This window comes from Sander lucioperca, chromosome 21 (genome assembly GCF_008315115.2).
Source record: "Sander lucioperca isolate FBNREF2018 chromosome 21, SLUC_FBN_1.2, whole genome shotgun sequence".
NCBI lineage: Eukaryota > Metazoa > Chordata > Actinopteri > Perciformes > Percidae > Sander > Sander lucioperca.
Window position 1 is genome coordinate 25,441,806 of NC_050193.1, and position 14,972 is coordinate 25,456,777.

General features: G+C 39.5%; 1 protein-coding gene across 9 annotated transcripts in view; it reads right to left on the reverse strand.

Moving 5' to 3' along the window:
• Positions 1 to 14,344, reverse strand: part of mpp3a (membrane protein, palmitoylated 3a (MAGUK p55 subfamily member 3)) — a 35,230-nt gene extending 20,886 nt beyond the window's left edge. For 2 of the 9 annotated variants that reach the window (XM_031318957.2, XM_031318958.2), the window contains exon 1: positions 6,255 to 6,619. The gene's annotated coding sequence lies outside the window, so the exon portion shown is untranslated. Of the gene's footprint in view, positions 1 to 6,028; positions 6,621 to 6,665; positions 6,737 to 8,662; positions 8,758 to 9,304; positions 9,417 to 9,588; positions 9,700 to 12,151; positions 12,484 to 14,292 lie in introns of those variants that run through there. The other 7 variants (XM_035996846.1, XM_035996847.1, XM_035996848.1 and 4 more) reach the window with 7 other exon arrangements.
• Between the last annotated feature and the right edge of the window lie 628 nt (positions 14,345 to 14,972).

Genomic DNA, 14,972 nt, shown 5'->3' on the forward strand with positions numbered 1-14,972 from the left:
AAATCAACTATATAAAGCTCAAATATGGGCCGTTTTACGAAAATGAATGGCTAATTGCAAATTTGGTAAGACGTGTCGAACTTTAGCTAGGAGCTCCACACAGTCTAACGAGAAAGCGGCAACCTCCATACCCAGTGAAAGTCACCGTTTCCCTGGGTACTGGACTACTGGAATACTCGGGGCTCCGTGGAGCTCCGCGGAGCTGGCTGGCTGCTAGCTGCTGGCATAACTAGAGTAGCTATATTTACAGTTTCATCATCTACCCCAAGGTCTTATAAAGCTAACAATGGTGTCGAATTTCAAGTTAATGAATTTTTGTGAACATTAGGGATTTCGTTAGCTGCTACTGCTATATATATATAGTAGTTTTAAAGCAGCCATATTATGCTCATTTTCAGGTTCATAATTGTATTTTAAGGTTGTACCAGAGTAGGTTTACATGGTTTAATTTTCAAAAAACACCATATTTGTGTTGTACTGCAGTGCTCTATCTCACTGCTGCAGATCCTCTTTTCAGCTGGTCTCTGTTTTAGCTACAGAGTGAGACCTCTTTTCTTCTTCTTCTTCTGTACTATCTTTGATTGCACTGCACATGCCCAGTAGCTCAGATGTAGAACATGTCAGCTAGCTAGCTCCATAGACAGTAAAAGAAAGGCTGTTTCTACAACTTTGGTCAGTTACAAGGCAGGATTAGCTGGGAGACTTCTAAATGAGGGCGCACATGGAAGTAGTTCTTTTGTAGATTATGGTGAACTTGTGTGTGTTGTAGCAGTGCTTTGCTATTGAGAACAAGGTAGCATGCTAGCGTTAGCATGCTAGCATTAGCATGCTAACGCTACGAGCTAATGGTTGCGGTTAGCCTGCTCGTTTCGGCTTGTGACGTCACAAGCCGTGCCGATTTTGAACAGCTCACCCAGAGACTGAAGGCAGGACACATTCAGAAACTGTATCTCACTCAAAACAGCATGGATGGATTTTTTTCAAAGTTTGTATGTGTGTGGAAGCACCAGAGACACAAAATAACACCCCAAATCCCAGAAAAAGTGATTTTTTTCATAATATGGGCACTTTAAGCATGGTAGAGCAGGGTTATATGAAATTGGATGGTTCAACACAGCTTATGGGATACAATTTTTTTTTTCAGTTCCCATACAGTTCAGCACTGTCAAGACAGTTTGAAATTAATCGGCAATGCAAATGTTTTGCCAAAGTTCACCAAAGTTTAAAATCTACACGTAAGCTCTACATAGATTCACGAGCAAATGCACTGATTGCTGTAATTCTATTGAAACTAACTCCATCGTTTGTACACATAAGTCTGTTTAAAAGGTCTTAAGAAGTACTACTGCATATTTGAAGAAAGTTGTATAAATGCCTTTGTGGCTGATGAATGTTAGTTTGAAAATAAAAAATACCTAAGGGGGGTAGTGTTAGAAAGAAGTGAGCCCACCGCACCTCTGTAGCCTGCTCCTCATCTCCACTTGAAGCTAGCGGCTCAAGGCTATATTAACCGCTAATAGCATAACACACCTGAATCTTGGACAAAACTGTCGGTGGTACAGTTGCATTGTGGGTAATGTAGTTGCCAGTTTTTGACAAGGAAGAAGAATGTGTGGAATAAAATAGACAAAACCTTTGATTTTGCTGCAAAGATTTTGATCCTTTGTTTTAAACTGTCCATCATGAGTCCAACAATATTATGAGAGTGCAATGCTTAATCTGTACCCTCTGACTTCCCCTATAAAACTATGAACAGATGCTCCTGGCTCACAAGCTCGCTAAGGCCTTCAGAAAAGCACCACACTTCTGCCATCTCACATCACTGCAAAAACACAACTACAAACATCAAATCACCAAAACCTCACTGATCCAGAAATAGACTCACACATCATACTTTTTTATGGAGACATTTTCCGATCAAATCTAGTTACGAGCTTAGCTGCAGATCACACAAACATGACAGAGCCCTGGTGAGGTCAGAAGAAGTCAGCTGATCAGATAACAGCCTTAGTCATATAACGTTCATCTAGACACATTTGGCTGAAAATCAGACGGATCAGCCTCTGTCACTACATTAATAACATGATCCTGTGTTAAATAAGAGATTTGTAAACCAAAATAACACTGAATGTAATTTGCAGTGTTGTTCATCCACATTTGATGTGCACATTAATCCATAGATAAATAGTTTGGACTTACAGTACTCAACTCGCATGAACACACAACCAAAACACTTCATCCTCTTTCTTTTCTGTCCCCCTTTCTATTTGCAGTCTTTTTTAACAGGATTCATCTTTTTCTTTGTCACACTCGCACAAGCTTTATTTTTCTGCTGTTCTGTCAAGAGCCCTTGAGGTGGTGTGATGTCAGCTGGGCATCGGTCAGCCCTCACAGCAATCAACACACTGGTCTCCCAGAGAGAACTTAAATTCCTTAAGTTCTTTATCAAGTAAAAATATCAAATAAAAAAATTCAGATTATCCAATGTGAGGATTAGCTCCTGTTCTTGGTTTTATTTATTTGTAAATTGAATATCTTTAAAGTGGGACATTTTCCACAATTTTCTGAGATTTTGCTCTTGATAAACAATCATTAATAATAAGAATCATTTTTTGCCGCCCTAACACCAACTGGATTCTTTAAATGATTAAGTGATAATGAAAATAGTTGCTGATAAATTTTCTGTCAATTGAGTAATTAAGTGAAGGTACTTGTACCCCAGGGGCTACTTCTGCAGTTGCAAGGGAGTAAGATTGTGAAGTAGCTCAACTAATAATAAATAAAAAGAAAATTGTAATTTGATTACTATATATATATATATATATATATATTGTATGTGTGTGTGTGTGTGTTGAGAGTGCGTGGAAACTAGTTACCAGAGAGGTCCAAATAGCTAGCGGTCTATTTCAATCATTTGTTTATTACTTTTGGCTAAAATGAAAGGATTAACAGTTTAAACAGTATGATAAATTAAAATGGTTAAAAATCGCTGAAAAGTAATGGAAAAATGGTTAAGACATCCAGCTTCAAGCGGTGGTAGAACGAATGTAAACTTGACCAAACCAACCTAAAACACTGACAGCTTAACTATATCAACCATATCCACTTGTATATGAATAATAGTGTTAAATAATATCAGTTTAAAATCAATTAAAATGAACACAGGTGGGGCAGGAAAGGTGGTGACAGTAAAGGGGTTCTTAAGTTCATCTGACAGGCTGTGGGGGTACGTGGGTCAATCAAAGGCAGAGTCCATCTGCATTCTTTTCTGGGTTTTTCAAATTGAAATGCCAACTTAGCCTTAGCAAAAAGCAAATATGTACAGGTTACCACAGTAAGCTAATCAATAAGGTTATGAATAATGTGAACGCTAGCCCTAGCTGAGTCAAGGAAATAGTTTGCCAAGTTTGGAAATAATGATACAGAGGCTAAGCAATGTGATGTTACTGCTGCGAGGCGAAACCATCGCTGCCTCAATCTATTAGTTAGTGTTATTGCGTGAATTTTGGATCCAACCTAAGCAGCACACTGTTCAACTTCCTGTCTGCTTCTCCAAACATGGGGCCAGGGCGACAGCCATCTCAGTTACTGTACTGTATGGTCCTGTACTGTACTGAAGCAACGTCATCATAGAGAAACCTACGTCAGGTCATGTGGGAAAACGTTTTTAGAAGGGCTTGGGAAAACAGCATTTTGATGCCAAAATATGAATGTGTGATTTGAATACACAATGATCACTACTGGGAAGCTAAGAATGATATTATTATAATAATAATAATAATAATAATAATAATAATAATAATAATAATAAACTCAGCCCTAGTTAGTTCTGCTACTCACTGCCAGTTTATTTAGAATATCATGTAAAAATGTGTGACAGCCTGACCAGACATACTATGTTTTTGCATGGAGTTTTTTGCTCCACAAAACCTTTTAGGGAGGAGGTTGGAATGGATAGCATAAAAGAGGCTAGGGTTCACATCTACCACCACAAACTACATTAATATTCAAAACTGCTGGTGAAAGGTGATCTTTTCCTAACCTTAACAAAGCACTTTTAGTTGCCCAACCTTGACCAGACCTTAATCACAGAGTGGAAGATTAAAAAAAAAAACCTCAAATGACTCGTTTTTGAAAAGCACTTATCATCCAATTTTGTCAATACGGTCGAGAATGTTTTGAAGAAAAAAAAAGGGGCATGCACACCCATAGGTGGAAACAGACAACCACTGTGTATTTCTCTCTTTGAGATCTGGAAACCAAATTGGAAGTCATTCTTAACAATGCTTCCTCTCACACTATGTTTCCATTAGGAACAAGTGTTCGTCAAAGTGTAGTGCTGCTGGTACCATTGTTTGACCTCCAAATTAAATGACAAAATATGTTGTTTGTAACCGCCCCCCAGAACGACACATTTCTGATCTGATGCCCCTATCGGCAAAATGACAGCATTTAGTTGCTTCCAAAAACTGCTACAAAATCACTGTTGAAATCCATTTTATGATGACTACACAATGGTAAAGGTTTGGTTAGGTCTATGCACAACAATGACTTGATTATATTTGGGAAAGGCCATGGGTTGGGTTTAAACAACTACTTCACTAAGGTGAGGGGACGATCATAGTAATGCTTAAAAAAAACTGTCTGTTGGTTTGAAACAGGAAACAAACGGAAGTCTCCAGTGTTCAAGTAAAATATGTTGATGTCGATCGAGTAGCATGTTCCTGCAATAAAGGAAGCTGCAGTTTCAGGACCATATTTCTAGGACCCTAGTATTCCGAGTAGAAATGTGTCACTAGATGTAACCCAAAACCTGTCTTTTAACCTAACCCTAATCTTAACCCAGCATAGCTGACTAGCTGCTAATTTAAGTGTTGACCAGTTTCTTGTGGTAACTAAGGTCATAAAAATGCGGTCATGAAACTGCAGCTTTCTCTATTGCAGGAAAATAGTATAGATACCATCACCTGACTTACTCCTTATCTTCTGTCATATTCACTACAGTCGCTTGGGGGCTTTGTCACTTGAATGTAAACATAGGTCGTTTTGGGGAAACGTCTGATGCCAAGGACACTCTTCGTTGTTTATGTGCTGCTAGAATATGCCTCAGCCCTCTAAGTATTTCTAAAAGATGTTTCAACACAAAACCATCTGCCGTGGTTATCGCGATTGCCTGTATGGGTATAGGGATCATCAGAAACACCCTCTCAGTCATAACAGCTCTTTGTCTTGTGTTTGTCTGCAATCCTGTGAAAAATGCCTTGGCATCGACACGGTAAAACAACAAATGCTTGATCAAGCTGTTCTAAGCACGCTGCCTTTCAGAGACTATTTTACTTTGCCTGATGACGAGGGTTGACCCTGCTCCTGTCCCTCCTTCAAGACCATACAATCCCATTCTGAGCTACATGCTTTTACACTATGGTGGAGGATATTACATTATACATATATTTCTGTATCAGCCATCAAACGGTGGAAATTTAAACCGAGAATTGATGCCAGGAGGAAAAGGCTGGATGAGTATTTACCACTGCAACTTTGTGCACCTTTTTTACATGCATGTACTGACACAACACTGGCACATAAACACACATTAGTGGACACACACACACACAGCTGAGAGTCATCCTGGTCAGTACATGATAGAGCGCTTGGCTCGACTCCTCGCTGCCTCAAGAATGAACACCACTCACACACAGCTAATCCACTGCCCTTACAGTAATGGAAGGCAACACTAAGCATGTTTGGCCAGCTTCCAACATGCCTTTCACACTCACACACACACACACACACACACACACACATCATATAGTCTCAGAGGGTGTGGTCTGACAGAAACTTATATCATCTCCAACATGGAGGGAAAACTACTAATTTTAACAGCCGACACACTCCAGCACATTGTCACTCAAATGCTACACCCCCCTCCCCAATCCCCATACACACACCCTCTCACTTCTACACAGCAAAGCACAGGCAGATGTTTATTTCCCTCAGTTTCCCCTCCTTTTATTCTCCCTATTCTTACTTCCTCATGTCTGTAGAGCATAATGCCGGCCCTCCATCCCTCCCTCGTTCTCTCTCCTCCATCTCTCTGCATCACTCTGCAGTGCTACGGCACTCTGCTCTCCCCACATACAGCATGCCATCAGCTGGCAGACCAAGGAAGAAAAGGAAAATACACACTGGACTGCAGAGCATCGAATACCTCGTGTTCAAACTGGAAACAAAGGCGTTAAAAAGACAAATGTGGCCTTCTTACCTTCTCTCTGTCTCCTCCTCTCTCAGTGTTTGTGTCCCTCCTGACTGCAGCCACACTGTTTCTCTCGCTCTGATTCCTCCTCCTCCTCCCTTCTTCCTCCTCCTCCTCTGTTCTGCTGCTCTTACAAACCTGCTGCCGCTGAGTGTCCGCCTCTTCTACTCTTTCTCCCTCTCTCAGCCCCTCCCCTAACCAGCCTCCTCCCTTACATCTCTGATGCTCTCTCTGGCCGTAACATCAGTGGATGAAGAATTTTATAGAAGGGCTGGTATTTTGTATTTTGCTGCTTATAAGATGCTGTAGCCCCAGTCTGAGCACCTCATGTGTTTTTAATTGAAATTACAGAGCTTAGCATTTGTTTTATTCTGAAAAGAAAAACCCTAGAGGGTCATTTATCATCGCTTACAGCTGTTTTTAAGGTATTTCCAGAATCCAAAAAGACTCTTCTGTCTGCTGCACAATAAGCGATTTTCTTTACTTGTTTCCCAAGTTGTGATTTTCTAACACAGACAGGAGACAAATCTTGACTAAGCATATTTTAGTGAACAGTTTTGGTTTTCCAGATCGCAACTTTACTGTTTTGGTTCACCCTCAATGCTCCGTTTTCAGCTGCAGTAGGCAGCTGTTTTTAATGATAACCCCACTGTACAATACCTGCCCAGCACCAAAGAGCAGTCAGACAAAGTTAGAGATTAGTTAGCAAGTGAAAGTAACGAGCGTTATTAGCATTTATCAGTTAAAGAGACAGATATTGCTTCGCAGGAGTTGGTGGAGACCAAAACAGAGCTACAAAGAGCGTGAATATTCGACTTAAATTCGTCAAGTGGACAGAAACACAACTCAACAGGAAAGCTAACATGTCAGCTCTGTGTCTTTACAATGTGTAAATGGGCAACAGTTTGCCAACACCTTCGCCAAATCAACTTTATAAGGTGACAATAGATCATTGTGGTTAAAGCTTGTTCTGCTGGTCTTTGTGTGGATTTTGGAATACAGTTGCATCTTTGTTTTTTTATTTAAAAAAAAAAAAGCTGAAATAACCTTCCTGGTTTTTCAAATATCTCCAGGGTTTACCTTTTAAAAAAAATTGATTGTTAGCTCTGCACTCGAATGTAATGCTAATAGAGGCACAAACGGGGTCTAAAAGATGCTGTAGATATGGTAACCACTGTTAGAGCAAAAGCCGTAGCTTGACTCCACTACAACATGTGGTGGCTAATTGGATCTGATAGGCTGCCTCTGATAGAGAGTTCCCCTCCCCCTCCCCCTCCTCCCTGAGCCGGACTGAAGCTAAGGGTGTGACAGCCCACCTCTATCTACGGAGCGAGCGGCTGCTCGCTCTTTGTCTCCCTGTTTGTAGCTCATGCAGCGGGCACACACCCACCCACCCAGACAATTACACACACACACACACACACACACACACACACACACACACACACCTTTTTCACATGGTAATTGTGGGTGTTTCCAGTCTGTCTTTGTGCCTGGGTGCCCGCCCCCCCTCCCTTAGGATAAAAATAAGCTGCACGCACAAAAATGCCCTGAACATGCAGACACATGGAATTTTATTCAATTAAAATGTGTTATTCTTCATACTGGTGTATGTGCACATGCTTGAGTTAAATCAAAAAAGGTAAAATAAGGTCAAGTCAGTGTCCCAAACTGGTCAGGTAATGGCTTTGTGGACAATGTAACAATACTTTCGTTATTTATTTTAAGTAGGATGTTACATAGTTGTGCTCAGGACCTAAAAATAGTAATTAACAGGTCTTATATAGATGTTAAACATTTAGTAAAACAATATCAAAGTACTAATCTTCTCTAACTGCACAAATTCTTAAAAATGACACGGAAATTATGTGTTATGCTTTATTAGTATTTTTATACATTTGTTTTTACCGGTAGTTGATTTTCTTATTGATGATCGCCAACTGGTGGTCTCACAGTGTAGTATTTCTATCATTGGAAGTCAGATTTTCACTATTCATCTATAGTGGAGATTGTGACAACATATAAGTATGACTACATTTTCTTACTTATTGTTTTACTACAGAGGGAGTATCTACACTCCAAACATCCCCACTAATTACAGCAGAGGTCGTTATGGGTCTTTGGCCAAATTGATTCAGAGGCATCTGCTAACAATTTCCTCAAGGGAGCAGCAAAGGCCGGCCTGATGCCCATGGTGAGGGGTGGAGCAGGAGGTCGAAGCCATCTTCTGGCCCCACAAATAGGTCATTATCTGGGTCTGTGTGAGTTCAGTCTGCTCCAGAGGGACGGAGCAGCTGACATCAAATAATAGGGCACATGCAGGAGATTCTGGGAGCCATTATTCTGCTTATGTGTTGTACTACAAAATGATGCTGTATCGCAGAATGATAAAGCCAAGTGTTTACTTACTATTAAAAACGCAGCAGAAGCCAGACATGGCTCTTAGTGAAGTAAGTCTGCCTCATTTCACGTCAGTCCCTCTGGCATTTCTTCTCTCATTCATCCTGTAAGCAGAGCGACAAAACAGAAATGTAAAGATTTTGTGCTTCTGCACTCTTTATTGTGCTCATATCACAGAGTCTGGACAATTTTTTTTTCAAACATAACAGAGCTGAACTCAGATAAAAGATCATGTACTTAACATACATGGGAACTGCTATCATCTGCTTGTGTACAGAATAAACTCCATTCTGTGATACAGCTTTATGCCCATTCAGAGAGCATAAAGCATTGTATTCTCTATAGAAAGTGCAAAAGGCAAAATGTGCCCAAACATGTTCTCATAGTGGGAAAATACAATACTAAAATACAACCAAAAACAAATGTAGTTGGTGAGCCAAAATTAAAGGCGCTATTAGACATTATTGTTTATAGGACTGATAAAAAGATAATAGCCTTTTAGAGGATACACTGGCTGCTCTTTAGATTGTTGAAGCTTCATAATTAAATTGCATTAAGGGAGGTATCTCATAGAGTGCAGTATGAGTTACCTGGTGAATAAAACTGTTCGTTCAGGTCAATCTATACTTTGATAAAGGAAAGAAAACTCACAGATCAGCCTCTGCTAAGTTTACTCGAGTCCCGTCATTTTGATTTGACTGTAAGGTGTTCCTGCTGTTTTATCCACCACACATTTTTGTGGATTTTTAGGGGTCAGCTGGACCTGCAAGTGGGGGAGGAATAACAGAGAGAGAAGAAGGCATCACCTCTTTGTATATTAACTGCAATCATATTTAATGTTGTCCCTTTCATCTGATCGTTGCCGTTTGTCTGAAAGTATGAGGCTTAATGTTCTCTCTCAGACTAATGTCCGCCTGGCGCCACAACTTTCTCACCATTCTCAGCCTACCGGAGTCATCAATTTGATTGTCTGTCTGGCCTCACTGCATTATCCGCTGGCACTCAGACTCCTCCAAGGACTCCAACTGCTCCCTCTTCTCCAACGTCTGAGATCATGAGGTGGAGATGGGAGGATAACAAATCAGGTTGTAGGCAATCCAATTACAGAGCAGAGTAAAGTGAAGTAACGTATCAAAAACAGGAATAAGTCTATATTCTTGAAACCGTTTAGCATGCTTCTGACTTCACATAAGTCATATTTTCCGAACAAGAGTGTCAGGCAGCCCCACCGAGCAGGGGCAGAGCCAGGTGGTGCCTCCCCTATCAGAGTCAGAAGGTATTGTTAGTATTAGAACCTTTGTATGAAGTGGCTGATTTCTCATTGCAAAGTCAATCACCACAAAGAGACACAAAACGACCGCAGAGACACAAAACGACCTCTGGAGACACAAAACGACCACAAAAAGATAGAAAACTACTACAAAGAGATACAAAACGACTACAAAGAGACGCAAAATGACAACAAAGATATGCAAAAACAACCATAAAGAGAGACAAAACGACTACACAAAATGCAAAACGACTACAGAGAGATGCATATTGATCACAAAGAGACACAAAACGACTACAAAGACGCAAAACCACAAAGAGATGCTAAATTACAACAAAGAAATGCAAAACAACCACAAAAAGCAAAACGACCACAATAAGATACAAAACGACTACAAAAGAGATACAAAACATCTACAAAGAGATGCATAAACATCCATAAAGAGACAGTGTTTGGTGTTTAGGCACTAGGATTAGGCAATGGTTAGGGTTAGGTGCCTTGAAGTCGACGTTGGGGGCTTAAAACACCATCGAGCTAAAGAGACACAAAACGACAAAGGAGGCGCAAAATGACCACAAAAAGATGCAAAACGACCACAAAGAGACACAAAGACTACAAAGACACACACAAAACACAAGGAGACACAAATAACCACAAAGCTTCAAAATGACCAACGACCACAGAGACACACACGCGCAGCACACTGCAAAAGATTAGCAACAAGTTAGGTCACAATTTTATTAAAAGTTTAAGTTCAGAAAAATTGTAAGGAAAACATTTAATCATAATTTCAGAGATAAACACAAATTTTTCTTCCTCTCTCACAGTAAAAAGTCCTATTTTAATGTTATTAACACCGTTTACAAATTACTTCATTTACTATATATGAAGGATTCATGTCAGTCTAAAAGGTTGAATAAACTATATTTCATCACAAAAATGTTTGGTGGGCTGAGTTCAAATGGCTTTACCCTTCAATACATATTTGGTTATAATTCTACTGAGAAGGTGTGAAGTATGTATGAAGTATGAAGACTGCGGAGGGTTTTTTTTTTTTTTATTGGTCAGTTCGTTGAAATGTATAAGGTTGCTGGGAAATGTTTCATAATGTTATGTACCTCACTGGCTGCTGCAGAGCAGCATTAGTGGAAGTGAATTACAGCCCTCTGTGTTACTTTATAGAGACAGAAGAAGGGAGGGAGAGAAAACCGAGGAGGAAAAAGGCAGAGAGAGCAATAGAGGCATATTTCCACTTATTCACAGCAGTAAAATAGTAAATCAGGTCGCTTCAGCTTCCTGTGGGCCTTTTGGCAATCATTTATTACATTGCTTTGTTTGTAATCGTGGATTAGGTGTTTGCAAACTATTGTCTCCATCTGCTGCAGTAAAAAAAGTCTCTAATCTTTGTCTCAGACGGCTTCATATGCTGCAGTCGTTTCGTTCTGATGTTCCAAAACAAAGCATGACGCCTATATAATATCATACGATTTAGCTTGAAAAAGCACCAAATCTGCCAAGAAAATGGTTTTCACTAGACCACAACAATATATAATATTGTCACGTATAATAATAATTGGCCGAGTTCTTTCATGTTTTGAGTTACTTCTTGCCGGAAACTTGATTTCTGAGTCACATTTTTCTATCGCATATTAGGAACTTGTTATAGTAGCCTTATTCCTGTTATTTAATGTTATATTTATATGTTGGACTGCTAACAATTATTTGCATTTTCGATAAATCTGTTGATTATTTCTTTGATTTAATGATTATTGATTGTCTACAAGAGTTTGGTGGAATATGTCCATCTTTTTTTCCCAAAATCCAAGATCACATATTCACATATCCTGTAATCCTGTAATTAATTTATAATGTTATTACACACATTTAAGAAGATGGTACTAGCAAATGTTTGAAATATTTGCTTGAAAACTGACTCAAAGGATTATCAAAATAGATGGCGACTAATTGATTAAGTGACTAATCGTTCCAGCTCTGGGTTCATTTGTGAGTTTATGTTGCTGGCCAAAAGTTTTTACAGTATTTTAAAATACTGCAGTACACAATAAATTGTGATATACAGAATGATGTATATGTCGTGTGTTTCCCTGCACTGGTTATAAAGAATTGGGTTGTGGAACTATGATGTCTAGATGTCTTTAGTGGACATTGTCTTTATTAGGAGGGAGGCAGAATCAATATCTCATTGAGGAGCCACATCTTTTTCTCACCATAAGTGTGTGACGATAGTTAAAACAGGCCTGATCTGCAGAGTGCTGTATCCTCCCTGAGATGAACAAGGAGGAGGAAGTTCCTCAAGTTGCCGGTCCAGCTCGCTTGTCTCATTGGCTCAATGCTTATTGGATTGCGTGCCCATTCCCACAGCTCCAGCAGGTCAAATGACTGGGATGTGTAGCTCACGGCCGCTAAGTGGTCTATCGATCAGTGAGCTGAGCCCAAGGGCTGATGGGATGTGCTGCAGCAGACAGAGCCAGGAGTTGGAAGGCTGGTAATGGGAACAAAATACAATGCATTCCTCCACAGCTGAGAACCGCTGCCTTGGCTGACAGAGAGAGGAGTCCATTATAGTGTAGAGTATAATTCAAGTTAATGGGGAATTATGTTCTTTACACAGTTTATACATTTAAATTTAACTGCCGACTGAGCTCTACTAAAGGTAAAAAAAAAAGGAAATTTAACAAAGATCTAACTTTTCTCTTGAATTTATAAGAAGACCTGTCAGCAATTGGTACCAAAGCCAGAGATGTTAATCAACACTAGTAGTTTATCCAGTTACCTATTCTATAAAATCGTTAATGTTCGGGTGCTCCATGACTCCATGACATGTTTGTGTGAACAATAAGTGAGCTTCAGTTGAGTTGACCTAATATTTTTGACAAAATGCATCAATCAGCAATAACACAACAACACAACTGCTAATAACACAAACCAGAAGAAGATCAGGTGAAATACATTTGGGCCAACTTTAAAATGATCTTAATTATTAACCAACAGGTAAAACAGTGACAGTGTCTCCAGGCCTCAAGCCAAACAAAAAAATTATAGATGGTTAATCAGGTAAACATTTGCAGGAACAAAGTGATTTATTTAGACAAACATTAAAGAATGGTCATGATCTTCAATGTCCTTCATCCCAACGCCTAAAAACTTCACCAGTTTTATTAATGCAGGGCAGGGGGATTAAATAGATCACACAGACATTGCAGCTTGAGCCAGATTTCCTAAATGTACAAAGTCAAATACCACGTTCCCTCTTTCTTATTAAGATCTGCTTAAATTTGTCACGCATGCGAGTGTTAAAATCCAGTCCTTCAGCTTGCATTAAGCTACAGATCAGGATGCTACATAAACACATGCACACATGTTCACTATATACATGCAAATACAAATTAACACACCATATGTGCAGATGATCTGCCCCCTGTATGCCAGGCACAGTGTGTTCCAGTGACCCAGTGCCCAGGATTAAGGCCTGGCAAAGCAGACCAAATCCCAGCTTTTCAGAGCCTGTGAGGAGCAGGCTTTTGGACTGTAATGCCAACACACTGGCAGCAAGTCTTAAACAAACAGCATCATAAAACTTCCGAGGCATTCAAACACCTCGTCACTCCGGGTGACTGAGTGTTGCACAGCAGCCAGGGAGATGTAGTATTTCTGGGTAAAATGCATAGTAAACATCAACCTGTCCAATAATTATCTCATTAACACTGTGATTCATTAACACTGTGATTCTTGATGTGACCATTCATTTAGGTTCTTCTGCTGCTATGATATGTATAATAAACTGCATCAACACTTGCATATTATTCCGCTTAAATGAGAGTGGCGATGTGCAAACACATTTGAAAACGAATGCCGCAAAAAGCTAGCCTGACAAGCCAGACCCGCATCAACATGTTGGCTGCTGACCTTGGCTACATGTTACTTTTGCTGGCGCTAGGGTGCGTCTAGATTTCTAGGCTGCTAGCCTAAAAGCAGATTTTCAGACATATTGAATTTGAGAACAAGTACTGTTTTATTAAGTTTTGGTAGCCTGACCATATAAACAAATGTAGAAATCATGCATAAAGAAACAATCCATTTTAATGTTTATGTTCCCCAATCCTAAATAAATGAATAAAACACATCTATGAACGTATAATTGATTCATAACTTAGCCTAATTGACTGAAGGTGCCCTGTGAAATTTTGTTGTAAACAAACAAAAGTTACGTTTACATTCAGTGTTACTCACCAAATTACATTGTGTGAATCTATGAGGTCCAACACACATGTGGAAAGTATTTTTGTCCTGCAAATCCGATTTTATAAGTATTTTAAATCTAGAAACGTTTGCATCCATCATTTCCTACCATGTGGTCTTCTTCTTCTCTATATTCACAGGCACGTCTTTGCGTGTTACCGCCACCTGTGGAGTGATCAGTTAACACCATTGGTTAAACCATAGACAGTTATATATACTGTCTATGGTTAAACCAAAGAATTTCTAATAAGTAGACTGGCTTTGTGTAGCGCGTGCGCGTGCGCTTGCGCGTGACAAACAAAATGGGTACATAGTATGTACCTTTGGTATGTACCCATGTAATAAAGAGGTATGTACTACATACCTCTTTATTACATACAGTCTATGGTACATAGAAAAACAGCTCCATAATTCTACAGAGAACATTTAATCCTTACCGTAGCCTATGTGTATAATAATTCATAATATAATAATAATTGCTAAATCAGTCTTTTTCAAACAACAATTTTTGCCCTTTAAATATATTTTTTTCTTTTCTTTTGACTTCATTAAAACCCAATATATCAAAATGATCGAGGCAGCAGTAGACCTGTGTTCTGTTTTTGTCAGTCTGGTGGCTTTCAAGAGAGCGATATAATGGCTTCAGTTCCCTGTCGTAAAGGGCTGTCTGATGACAAGGTAAAGGGGTGAAAATATTTTAATAGCATATACTTAAACTGATATAGATTTTGTTGGGTTGCTAGAATAAGTTTAGCTGCTGCCCCCGTCCACAGCAGTACATTGCTTAGC